General features: G+C 47.0%; 1 protein-coding gene across 5 annotated transcripts in view; it reads right to left on the bottom strand.

The window, feature by feature from the left end:
• The window catches only part of ZFHX3 (zinc finger homeobox 3), a 623,242-nt gene that overhangs the window by 509,184 nt on the left and 101,991 nt on the right, over positions 1–12,067 (bottom strand). For all 5 annotated transcript variants that reach the window (XM_083851816.1, XM_083851809.1, XM_083851814.1 and 2 more), the window contains exon 2: positions 6,218–6,345. The gene's annotated coding sequence lies outside the window, so the exon portion shown is untranslated. The remainder of the gene's footprint in view (positions 1–6,217; positions 6,346–12,067) is intronic.

Here is a 12,067-nt window from a genome sequence, read left to right as displayed (position 1 = left end):
GAGGGAAACAACCTAATGAGCACAAGCTCTTCTTTGGAAAGCAAAGCAAAGCCAGCACGAAGATGGCTTGTGTCCTGCTGGCTTCCCCCCAGAGCCGACCCCAGCCGCCCGCCAGCGCTCGCGGCCGCGAAGCGCGGGGCCACGCCGTGCCGGCACCGCTGCTGCCTGCGAAGCGCCCCGCGAATTAGCAGATTGGAAATTAGCAAAATACAGCAATGCCGTTCACTTTAAATTTTAATAAGAAACAGAGACATCTTCTCTCTCTTTCTTTTGCTGTTCCTCCCTCTCCTCTAAGAACAGAAGGCTGCTGGTGAAAGGAATGAAAATCTGGAAAGAATTTGGGGTGGACTGGCCAACCCCCTTTCATTTCCTTCAGATGTTTACAATCTAGCACCTTTCTGAAGACAAAGATGGGAAAAAAGCTATTTTTTCTTTTGACTGAAGGGTGAGACAGGGGGGTATTAAAAACTGATCAATGTAATTTTTTTCACAGAAGTATTTGCACATCTGTGAAATAATGTAATTTATGAAAAAAATCTTTTTATATGACATTCATGATTATAGCCTGATCTGGAAAATTATTCAAATATAAAATTAAATACTCAAAAACTAGCTGTGCTGTGGATGACTGAGCTTTTACCAGCTGTGCATCACACTTCTGTAATTCTATTAAAAGTATATAAGTGAGGCTTTCCAACTATGTCTGAATCTCTTTTAAAAGGAATGTTACATTTCTAAATGTCTTTATGATCAGTTGCGTTTTGTTTTTTCTTGATTATCATCCCAGTTGTTGGATACATTTTATCTGACTGTACCAAAAAGAAAAAAAAAGGAAAAAAAAGAGAGAGAGAGAGGAATGCATACCCGTGGAAAGCGCTCTATAAATTATATTGTATTTTATTATCACAGGGCTTAAGGAAAAATTGGCTCTTAAGAAAGGTTAAAAACCTTTAAAGTGCATTCTTCTGTTTGGCTGAAATTGCCTTTGATTTAACGCGATCCATCTGGGCCCGGTACCTGGCCACCTCCCTGCTCCGCCCGCCCCCAGCCCGCGCGAGGCCCGGCCGCACGTGGGGTGCCCAGGAGGCGGCCGTGGGGCGAAGGCCCCCGAGCGAGCGCGAAGCCGCAGCCGCTCTGCTCCCAGGTTTCTGAACGCCTCGTCCCCTGCAAGACGAGCGGAGTGCCTGACTAGTCCCCAGCATTATTTTACACGCCGAGCCGCACGCCCCGCAGTCAGGTCGGGAGGGGAAGGGCTCCGCGTGCTTCCACACCATTTTCTCCTCGGTTTCAAGGCGTTCTGCTCGATCCCAGCTGCGTCGGGCAGGACTGCACGGCCAACCTGCCCCGTAGCACAGGCACAGGCTCCGCATCAAAGTTTGCCCGTATTTTCTAAGCTTAAATATAACATTTGGCATAGATCCTCCGTATCTTTCTTATTATCTACAGGTTACAGATAGTATAATCTTGAAATCATGTGCACTTTCCCATGTAACAAGCCAATATTTTGATTAAAAGGGAAAATACAATCCTAAAACCAACCTAAATGCTCCGGTATAAACTAGCCATTAAAAGAAGAGCACCAACAAAAGGCCACATTAGTAAAAGACAGGATCTGCAGTTGTAGTTTAGCAGGGAGAGAGACAAAATAAGGGATAAGATATTGTTTCTGCTGCCTAAGACAGACGGACTTTAATAACACTTAACAGAATGATGCACATTAACGATCTCAGAAAGCACTTCTTATGCCTCATCCATCATGCGGAGGAGAAAATGAAGCCTTCGACAGCATTAGGAATTATTCTAGATCTTGTCAGTAATTCGCAGCTTCTCTGTAGTATCGTAACACAAATTTGTGTGTATGAGACACTGACCATTAATCTAAGGGCTTTTTTTCACTCGCCACAGCGTGCTGAGAATGTATCAATTGTTTCATGGAGAAATTTCACAGATGAAGCCTTACTAAATAAAACACGGAAGAGGAAAGAGATATAGACAGAAACATAAACAAGGGGAACTCAGAGACAAATTATTATCCTTAAAACAAAAAAACACAATAAAATCTCCATATATGTGTTTTCTGAATGGGCAACAACAGACCTCATTCACTGAAAATAGTCAGAATATGCAGTGATTATAAAGTTATGCTCATACATACAAACAGACTTATATTTAATTTTCTGGGAGCCTTTTTTCCCCTCCTTACCAGAGCATAGGAAAAAGCCTGATCTCTCTCCTCCCAGGAGAGTCGTGTATTTTTACAAATAGTAGCAAAACAAATTTCAATGCAAAATGCCATACGACTAAATAAACAATAGCTTTTGGCAACCTTTTCCTTAAGTCGAAATCTGCTGTTAATCGCATGATAGCTGTTTCAACTGGAATCTGTACTACAAAGGAAAATGTCCATAAATATTTGTACAGCAAACTCCTAAGAAAAAAACCCTCTGAGTACGCTCCAAACTCATTTCTATACATGTGACGTAAAGATGAAAGCTAATGAGTTATATGAAGTTTATGATAAATTAAAACTGTTCTGCTTCCAAAACTCATACAGCAAGCAGATGTATGTTTACATAGACGTGATCGACTGCTCAACAGCAGAACACTTGTCAGACAGAATGAGGTGAATTCTCCCCTAGATGTGGAGGAGCTGAATTGTCTCAGGAAAAAAAAAAAAAAAAAGGATGGAATTTGACAAATACTAATCATGCAGCAATAATCAGCCTTGCAGTGGCCTAAAACATACACTATTTTATCTCAATTGAAATAGCGACATATATCCAAGAAGTCCTCAAAGAAATTTGGATTTAGATAATATATTGTGATTGCAGCAGATATGCAGGATTAAAATCATTCTTGATCTTCAAACAGAATAAGAATGTATAGTTCTGTTTACCGCACATATATTTGTACATAAAAGATATGACAAATATTTTAGGTTATTTAGAAGCCCATATTTCTTTATTTTCAATTTGTACAGACCGAATACTGGGAAAGTGATTTGACAGTCACAGGTAATAGGCACAAATTACAGATTAAACTCATTAGAAATTATAAACACTCATATAGTCTCCTAAACCCCCTGACAAAACCTGAAAATTAGAAATCCAATAACCAAGCATCAATAGGGTCTTTAACGGCTGGACAGATGTTTAAACTGCACGATGCTCATGTCAGGAGCGAAACGAAACAGTTGAAAATCAAGGTTTGCACGAAATAACAAGGCACTAATGTCAGCATATAAACTGTTTCAATCCATCTTTTGGCATTAAATTACATTCTTCTATAATTGTATAATTCTGTTGTTCATTCATTTTGCATAATATGAATAAAATAAAATAAAATAATTAAATAAATAAAATAAAATAAGGAAAATATGCAGATGAGGGAGACCGTTCTAAAACACTCTGCATAGCCATCCTCAGAAAAGGATTACTATCAAATTGATACATACAAAAAGTCAGGACTATTGTCAGAAAATAAATGTAAATAATGCTTAAAAATAAAATCTTATCAGCAAGCTTTAATTCATGGCTTATTTAATTAAATCACAGAGGGAAATATTGCAGGAATGGTCACCTCACCAACAGTAACTAGATAAATCCCTAGGAGCGGGCACTGGGATAGCAAAAGAAAAATTGTTTGTGTTCCTAGTGTTCGGTCTGACCTGGGAAGGATAACAAAAGAATCTGGCATGAATATGTATTTTTATAGAGCGTGCTGCTGGTAAACATACCAAATAAAATAGAGTGGATTATTTTAAAATAGTTTCTCCTTAACTCTCAATATGTTTAATATGATGATATGAAAAACTATATATAAACCAGAAACATATTCAGCCCGTACAAATTCTTTACAGCGCAGTAAAAAGGCAGCCAGATTTCAGCAGAAGAAAACAAACAAACAACAGAAACGCTCCGAAGCTGCCCTGTCTCTCTGCAAGCCTGCGTGCTCTCCAGTGCCGAGATAAAGACCCAATCTGCTCATCAAACACCTCCGGGCTCGGCCATCTAATAGGAACAAATTGGCAATGACTGCCCAAGCAAGTAACACAGGCCCACTGATTTGTAGATTGATACTGATGCCTAATGATCCCCTTGGGCAGATCAATAGCAACAATCCTCATCCCTGCCTTTCTTCTTTATTGGCACGGAGGACGGAGGCGAGCAGAAGCCGTGCGCGCGCTCCCCAGCACCGCCGCTCCCGGCCACGGGGCAGCAGGGGCTCCTCCGCCATGGGGGCCGAGGCCGCCCGGCCTCGACGCCTTGCCAACGGAGCGAGAGCACTGCTGCCCATGCTCCCCCGCCACGTGAGTGAGCACCAGCGGTGGCTCCTGGCCACCCCGAGCACGTGCCACCGGCCCGGGCTGGGCACGAGGACCGCTGCCACCGCAGCCGGGATGCAGCGCCCGCGGCCAACGCGTGCCAGGCCAGGCCCACGGCTGGGCACTGGTGCCCAGACAGCGCCGAGACGCCAAGGATGAGGTGAAAACACAGCACGTGTCAGCACCACGCTTTAAAAGTTGAGACTGCTAAGAACTCGAGGCAAGCACGGTGCTTCGGTGGCACAGAAATGAAAGAGGGGGGGGCCTGGCCATCGTTTAGGAAGCCAGGCCGTACGGACAGGTGGATTTACCCTGCGGATCGCCGCAATAGGGTTGTACTGCGCTTCTTGTCTTGGTGCTCCTGCCTTTTCCCTCCTCGACTTTCAGTTGTCTTGTTGTCTCTTAGTGCACTACAGTATGATCAATCAGGCAGTTTCAACGCAGGATTTTTATTCAGTTAACCGTGAGTCACTTTCATCCACTTCCCCCGGCCCCACCCCTTGGAAGAATTAGGGATTTTCTATTTATTTATTAATCTAGTGAATACAGTTATCCCATTAGTATATCCTTTTAAAGTCCCTGGTAATACCTAAGAAAAACTAATAGAGGTGCTTTTTTTTCTTTTTTTTTTTCAGTGAATTAACGTTAGTGACGTTCTGCAGACTTGTGAGTGGTCATTTGCGGCACCGGGGCTGCCGGCAGGCATCGCCAGCAGCACTGAGGGTCTGCGGCAGCTTCCCTCGCTCTACAATAACTGTGTACGAACACAGACCTTACCGGGCGCACCCAAATTAGCAGGTAAGCAAACACAGAACAACAACAACAACAAAAACAGCAGAAAGTTTGTGTCTGCCGAGTATGAAATATTAATCCCGCAGCGAATGGGTGCGTAATGCCATCTGAACCGCTCTCCCCCTGCGAACTGCCCTGCACACACCCTCAGGCCCCTGCTGAGCCCACGGGCAGGATGAGAGCACAGCCTCGGTTCTTAAATCGCATTCAGCCCCACGGCCGCCCGCCCGCGATCTGCTTTGTTCAGCAACCGCCGTGGTATTTTTATTCTTTATGGCCGTTTTATTAAAATGTGGATAAAGCAAAAGGCAAAGGATAAAATTAAATTTCACTGACTGTAAATTCCTAAAACGTCCCTCCAATAAAAGATTTCCTTTTAACAACAAAACCGCCTTTCCCGTCTCTCCCCCTGTGCTGTCGCACGCCCGCAGTGAGCACGGAGCTGCGCTGACACCCGGGTGCCCCCCGCCCGCCCCGCGGGTCCCAGCTCGGGGCTGCCCCCCCGGCACACGCGGCCCTTCTGCCGGGGCTCCCCCCCCCGCCCCGGGGCCGTGCCGCAGCCCCGCTCCTGCCAGCACCGGGGGCTGCGATCGCCGCCGCCGTCGTACCCACGAGGAGCCGCGGCCGGGCCCCCGCCCCGGCGGGGGGCAGCGGGGGCCGCTCCGCACCGCCCTGGGCCCGGCCCTGCCCGCAACCCCCCCCCCCCCGGGGCCGTCCGTGCCCACGCGCGACCCGGCCCTCGCGCCTCCCGCGGACACGCGGCCGCAGCCCCCGGCCCCGCGCCCCCACGCGCGGCCCCCACGCGGCCCCCGCGCGGCCCCGGCGCCCCCACGGAGCGCGGAGGCAGCGCGCGGCGAGGAGCGGCCGCGGCGCCGGGAGGAGGGAGGGGAGCGCGCACGTGTCACGGCGCAGCCCCGCGCCCATTTGCATATTCACATGAGCTCCGTTCCCAGATTGCTTAAGCAGGCAAGAAGTTAAGGTGTCTTCCCCACCCACCTTCCTTCCCTCCCTGCTCCGCAGAGAAACGGCGATTTATAACCAAAAAGGGAGCGGGAGGCAGAGAGGGGAGAGGGAAGAAAGGGTTCGCGCAAACTGCCTTACCTCCGCCGGCTGGCTCCCGCTCTCCGAGGAATTCCCCCTGGTTCCGCTAGAATTTTTGAGAACCATCCTTCAGGGTTTTTAGTTTTCCCTTCCTCTCCCTTCCTCCTCCTCCTCTCTCGGTGTTGTGACTGGGTTTATAAAAAAAAATAAAAAAGACAACTCCATGTTAAGCTAGCAGTCAGGGCATCGTGAAGTCTAGGGCTACAGGGGGAGGGAAAAGAGGAGGGGAGGGTCACAGCTTAATGCCTTACAAAAGGGAGCCAAAAGCCTCTATATTTTTTTTTAATATCCTATACAAAACGCCAGCATGCATATACATGTAATACACGCGCGCGCAGGGCAACGTACATGTCGCTAATTAGATTTTCGCCAAAAAGTGTCGAGGCTCAGCCTATGACGCAAATAAACGCAACGGCATTCGGAGTTAACGTGGGAACTCCATCCCTAACCTGCCCTGTTGTTCCTCCGTGTGCACAGACACCCGAGGAGCGCGAGGTTTTATGTAGCGCGCCGCACTGTTTGCGATAGCTCGCACAATGGTTGAGCATCCAGGTCCAGCCTTAGCCCCACGGTGCTGGCTGGGGCTGCTTCCCTGCAACGGGGCCGGTACCGAGGAGCACTTCTGCACAAATTAATTTCCATATCGCACAGCTCTAACGAGAGCGGGAAAAGAAGGGGGGGAAACAAAATTGTGCATCCCCTTGCAAATACACCAAAGTGGCGTCCCCGTGTTTACGGAGAGGGTGACCAGGAGCACAGGCCTATTGTTCTGAAAGGCACAGCTTTTGTTAGCCCGGGCGGCACAGGATCTGCCCCCAGCCTGCCTGGTTCCTCCAAGGAGCTCGGATCCCTTGCACCAAGCACGCCACCACTCCGTGGATCGCGTCCACTTTTTAACAACCTTGCATTAAATGTTTGCTGCAAATACGCGGTGCGTACACGTGGCACTTTTTTACAAACGTGTCATTACCATGAATGATTAAGGGCTTCGTTGCTCCCCTGTGCAAGGTCTTAGATCTGATTGCTGACTGATTGCTGAGTTCCACTGTACACCTCACAACATGATTTCAGTGAGAGGGTCGGGAAAAAAATGCACTTTATTAAAGATATTTTTTTTTTTGCACACAGAATATTTAGGAACGGTCAAATTTATTTTTGCAATTGGCAAAGGCAGATTTGCTCCTAAGCTGAACCGTCGCGAGTCGTGTTTCATCCCAGCGTACATTTTTATGGAGAAGTTATAAACCCCTGAAATATGCGGTGTCCATCAGGAACGCTGGATGTTAGATCACACGCCGCAGCAGCGGGAGCCGCTCTCTCTGATGCAGGGGCTACGGAAGCTAGCGCAGGAGCGGTGTTTGCGTGTGCGCTTGTACAGTAACTCCATGTGCGTTTGCCACTGTACGGGGCTGCGGCGGTGGAGGGCAGACAATAGGAGCCGGGGAGAGCGAAGGAGTTAACGGGAGCTCTGCTCCTGCTCCCGCCACCAAGTTGCACGGGGCTGAGCGGGGACGAGGAAAGCAGGTCAGTGGCTACCAACTGGTTAAGCAAACGCCAAAACAAAGAGTGCTTCTTTATTTTGACGAGATCTTGGTAGGCACGCTTTCTTATAAAAAATAATTTCTCTGCCTTTGTTTCTCTCCTCCTTCAAAGAGAGTGGGAAACGTGGTCCTTTGTATTCACGCCTGGTTTCCAAAGGAAGAAAGGTGATTTTTAAGAATCTGGCCACCGAGCATGAGTTACTCGTCCTCCACCCAAAACTGATTAAATAAAAAAAAAAAAGGGAAAAAAATTCTTTGACAAGACTCAAAGGGTCCCTGAAATAAAGAAGAAAGAAAAAACATCCAAAACATTAGAGACAGAAACATTATATTTCAATATTATCATATGAATTAAATGTAATCCTTGAAGCGACTAGTCCCAGGGGTCACATATTAGGCCATTTTTTTCTTTTTTTTTTTTATTTAATAGAGGTCATCCAGGCTGAAAAGCAGAACCCAAATGAAAAGCATCTTCAATGTGGTTATAACATGAGCTGCACGAGGTCAGGCAGTGTCTTGTATGGCCTCATAAAAAATACATAACCAGACAGCCTAATAGTATTTCTTTGCATTCATTTTTGGATGGGAACTGGCGGGTGGGGGAGGGGGAGGGAAGGGGCTGATGGAGATAGGAACATATAAAAAACCGCACGTACATTTCCATAATGTGCAGCTTTTAATACATTTCAGTTAGGAAAAAATGAACATTCATTTTAAAAGATGCCTCAGTGAGCTTTCTTTAAAGGACCAATCCTAAGAACTATTTCTATGGCCCTAAAAACAGAGGTGGCGTTTTAGCGTAGCCCTGTGCGTGCGTGCAGCTCCTACACACACACGTGCATTTATTTAGGACAGTGGTGCTATAGCCACGCTTAATTGGAAGTGCAACCATGTTGGGCTTGCTTTCATTAAAAATTCCTAATGCACTTTGTTATTTGTCCGTACACAAACACAGCCTGATTAATTTGAATTATTTCTCTTCTGAAAAGAAATACAGATGAAAAACCCCGGTTACGTGGTTTCTGCTTTAATTTGCTCTCACAGGGGAGGGGTTTGCCCAGCACAGAATTTATGCAGGTTGCAAAGATACACCGGGTGGGAGAGAGGGCAAGAGAAAGGCAAGGCATAAAAGGGAGCGAGGGGGGATAAATAAAAATAAACAGCGCTAAAAACGCTGGGAGATAAGAGAATCTCTAAATATTGCCTCCCTTCCCCCTCTCCCAAATATAGCCTGGAGACGAGTGACCCTGCTGGGGAGCGAGCCGCAGAGGTGACCCAATGCTAACCAGCCTGTTAGAACTAATAAGGTGCGCTCCTAAGCCACTCAGCTGACACTGGGGCATTGTGGAAATAACTCTCCTTGTTATTGCCCATCCTCAGCTTGAAATTTACTACTCCTTTGCATTATTAAAGAGACAGCTTGCATTCACTATGGGGGAGAGGAGCTGGGCAGGATAAATAACTGTGCACGATTTTTTTAATGTTATGTTTGTGCTCTCTGTAGTCTTTATATTAAGATTCTGAGCATTAAAGCATGCTGGGTTAATGGGTTGTTATTTATTATTTGAACTGTTTTCAAAAATAAAATCTAGTTTGGAAAAATAAGAATTTTTTCCCCCGTGGCAAACGGTCAGAAAACAGGAAATGCGTGAACCATCGCAGGGGAGGTCAGGCTGTGGCCAGCGGCAGGCCTTGTGGGACAGAAACCTTTCCAAAACGCTTCTCGGCAGCACCGCTGCTCATTCACATCCGATGGGGAGCAGAACAGAGCAAAACAAAACAAACAAACAAACAAACCCCACCACAGCAGATAGCATGGATTATGACGCTGGAAACAAAAAAGACCTGCTGCAAAATGAATCCACTCTTGCGAGACAGCATGAAAAGGGCGTCAAAATACGGAGCTGCTTTGCGTTCTCTGGGCTCTCACATTTTAAAGCAATTGCAGAGAAAGGTAAAACTCTGAGACAGAAGTAGGCGGAAAAAAGCAATGTTCATCATGCCCTGCCCACGCGAGCTTCCCCAAAGCAAATCCAGAGAGGAGGTGCAGCTGCCCCAGGAGCTGGCCGCCCCTCTGCGGGGCAGCTGCGAGGGCGGCAGCGCAAGCACCGTGCTGGGATTTACCTTGGCACTTAGCAGACCGAGCGCTATCGAAAATGGGCTGAGCTGCTCGTCCAGAATATTCTGCCATCTCTGAATCGGTTTTCACGGGCAGGCGTTTTAACCTCGGTCACCGTAAGGGCTGGAGAGGCCGTACCACGGGGGGTCTCAGGCCGCAGAGCAGGACCCTACAGCCCCTGCTGCAGCCTGGGCCTGGCCAGCAGGGGAGCAGCTATACTAACAGAACTCGAGTATTGTTAATTTTGTGTAGCAAATCTGAATTAACATTGGAGACATCACCGTGAATAGTGATCGATGATAAATAAAATCCTCTGGATAAATACAGAACGCCACTTAGCAGACCATAGTGGGCTGGCAGAAGCACACGCTGTGTCTGAAGCCAAGGAGGCTTTGCGTCTCTCTTGGTATTTCATCGGATGCCATGAAATTGGTTACTGGAGGGATTTGAGAGAATTCTTAAGAGAACACAAGAGCCACAGCAATGCGTTAGCTGTCCACACCAACTGTTTTGTTTCTGCAAGTTCAGAGACAACCCATTCTTCTGAAAGGTTAATGTGGTCAGCTGCTGGGAAGACCTAGGATGACAGCAGGAATCAATGCATAGTAATGTGATGAAATACATGTAGCTGCCGTAATACGCCGGAGGAGTGTATTGTGACCATTGAGGGACCAAGGAGCAGACCTAGGAGCAGCTGTGATTTGAAGGGAGCAGTCCAGCAGCCCAGAAGACCACTCTTGGTGGGAGCAGAGGGGCCCTGCGCACGCCGGGAGGACAGGGTGGGACGCAGCGGTTTTGGCTCGTGCTCCGTGCAGCGCCCTGGTGCCGCAGGACATGTGCCATGGAGCAGCCCGTGCATCCCGAGGGACCTGCCCGCCGGGTGCAGGATGCTGCCAGCAGCACGCCGTGCCGGCAGCTCCCCTGGAGGCTGGGTGTCGTGGCACCTAACTGGCGGGGTAGCGGCTGGCCAGGCTGCTGCGCTCACTGTGCTCTCTCAGGGTGTCACGGGTTCACAGCAGGCAGACCTGGAACCACGAGTCTGATCTAGTGGTCACGGGAGAGCCAATAGCTTAGGAGTAGATCAAAGATGACCCAAAGCTTTGAAAGAGGCATGTCGAGAGCTGTTTCTCCCGGGAGGCATTGAAAACCATCAAATCACTGGAAATGCTCCGTGTGCGCACAAGTTGATCATCCTGGAACCGCAGCCCAAACAGCGGCTGAACATGGATTTATAACTCTTGTTTAAAACTAACTCTGTGCCTATCGCGAAACCAGCCCGAGTGAGGTTTTAGCATAGGCATACAAAGTGTGTTTAAATACAAAATGTCAACATACATTTATGGTAGCAAATAGCAAACAAGAAGTATTGCTTCAGAGCAAAGGGATAACTGCCAGCTAAGACAGGAAAATGAAATCCAGATTTTTGATAGTACCAAATATAAACAAGGAATTAAAGTGGATACCTGGACAAACAGGCAAACCAGGAGCCTTACTGACTCTCTCAGTTATTCCCTTCCTGGCATCCTAATTTTGTGAGTCACCAAAAGTAGCCAAATTAGTCCTGTCAGCAACTGAGCTTGCAGATATTCATAACTGCTATACATTTATGTATGCCCAAAGTATAAAGTTACTGTTATAAAAACACAGCTGCATATACATATTTTTAATCAAATACCCCTCCTGTAAGCCATGATAATAGCAACAAATGTAATGTTTTATATTCCGGTTGTAATATCCAAAAGTTTTTGGGTAAAATCGAAGGTGTGGAGACTCACAGGGCTGCGTTAAGCAGCTCTTGTGCTCAGCCTTCAGGTGGTAAAGCTTAAGTAACGAGAGTATTAGAACCGTGACAACACTCTACTGGATTTAAAAATACAATTTTCAAAACTGATTGCCAAACTCTGATCTCAATAGCATGCCAATTTTTTCAGCTCTGCCAGCTGATCCCATAAAAAGTATTATTTCGCCGTACAAATGCAGGCAAAGTTAGGCATCCAAAGAAGAGCAATTTGACTCTAGGGTTTCTAATCCCCTGCAGCTCTCTCACTAACACTGAACATTCTCTTGAACCGACATCAAAAACACAATTATAAAAACAACAGCCAAAATTATTTCTTATATAACCGGATTGTATCAGTGCCGGATCTGCCACATTAAACACAGCAGTGGTTAACCTGCTCCACTCTTAAT

This window comes from Anser anser (assembly GCF_964211835.1).
Source record: "Anser anser genome assembly, chromosome: 11".
In the NCBI taxonomy this organism is placed as follows: domain Eukaryota; kingdom Metazoa; phylum Chordata; class Aves; order Anseriformes; family Anatidae; genus Anser; species Anser anser.
Note: the sequence above shows the minus strand (reverse complement) of the source record. Positions and strands in the feature narration are given on the sequence as shown.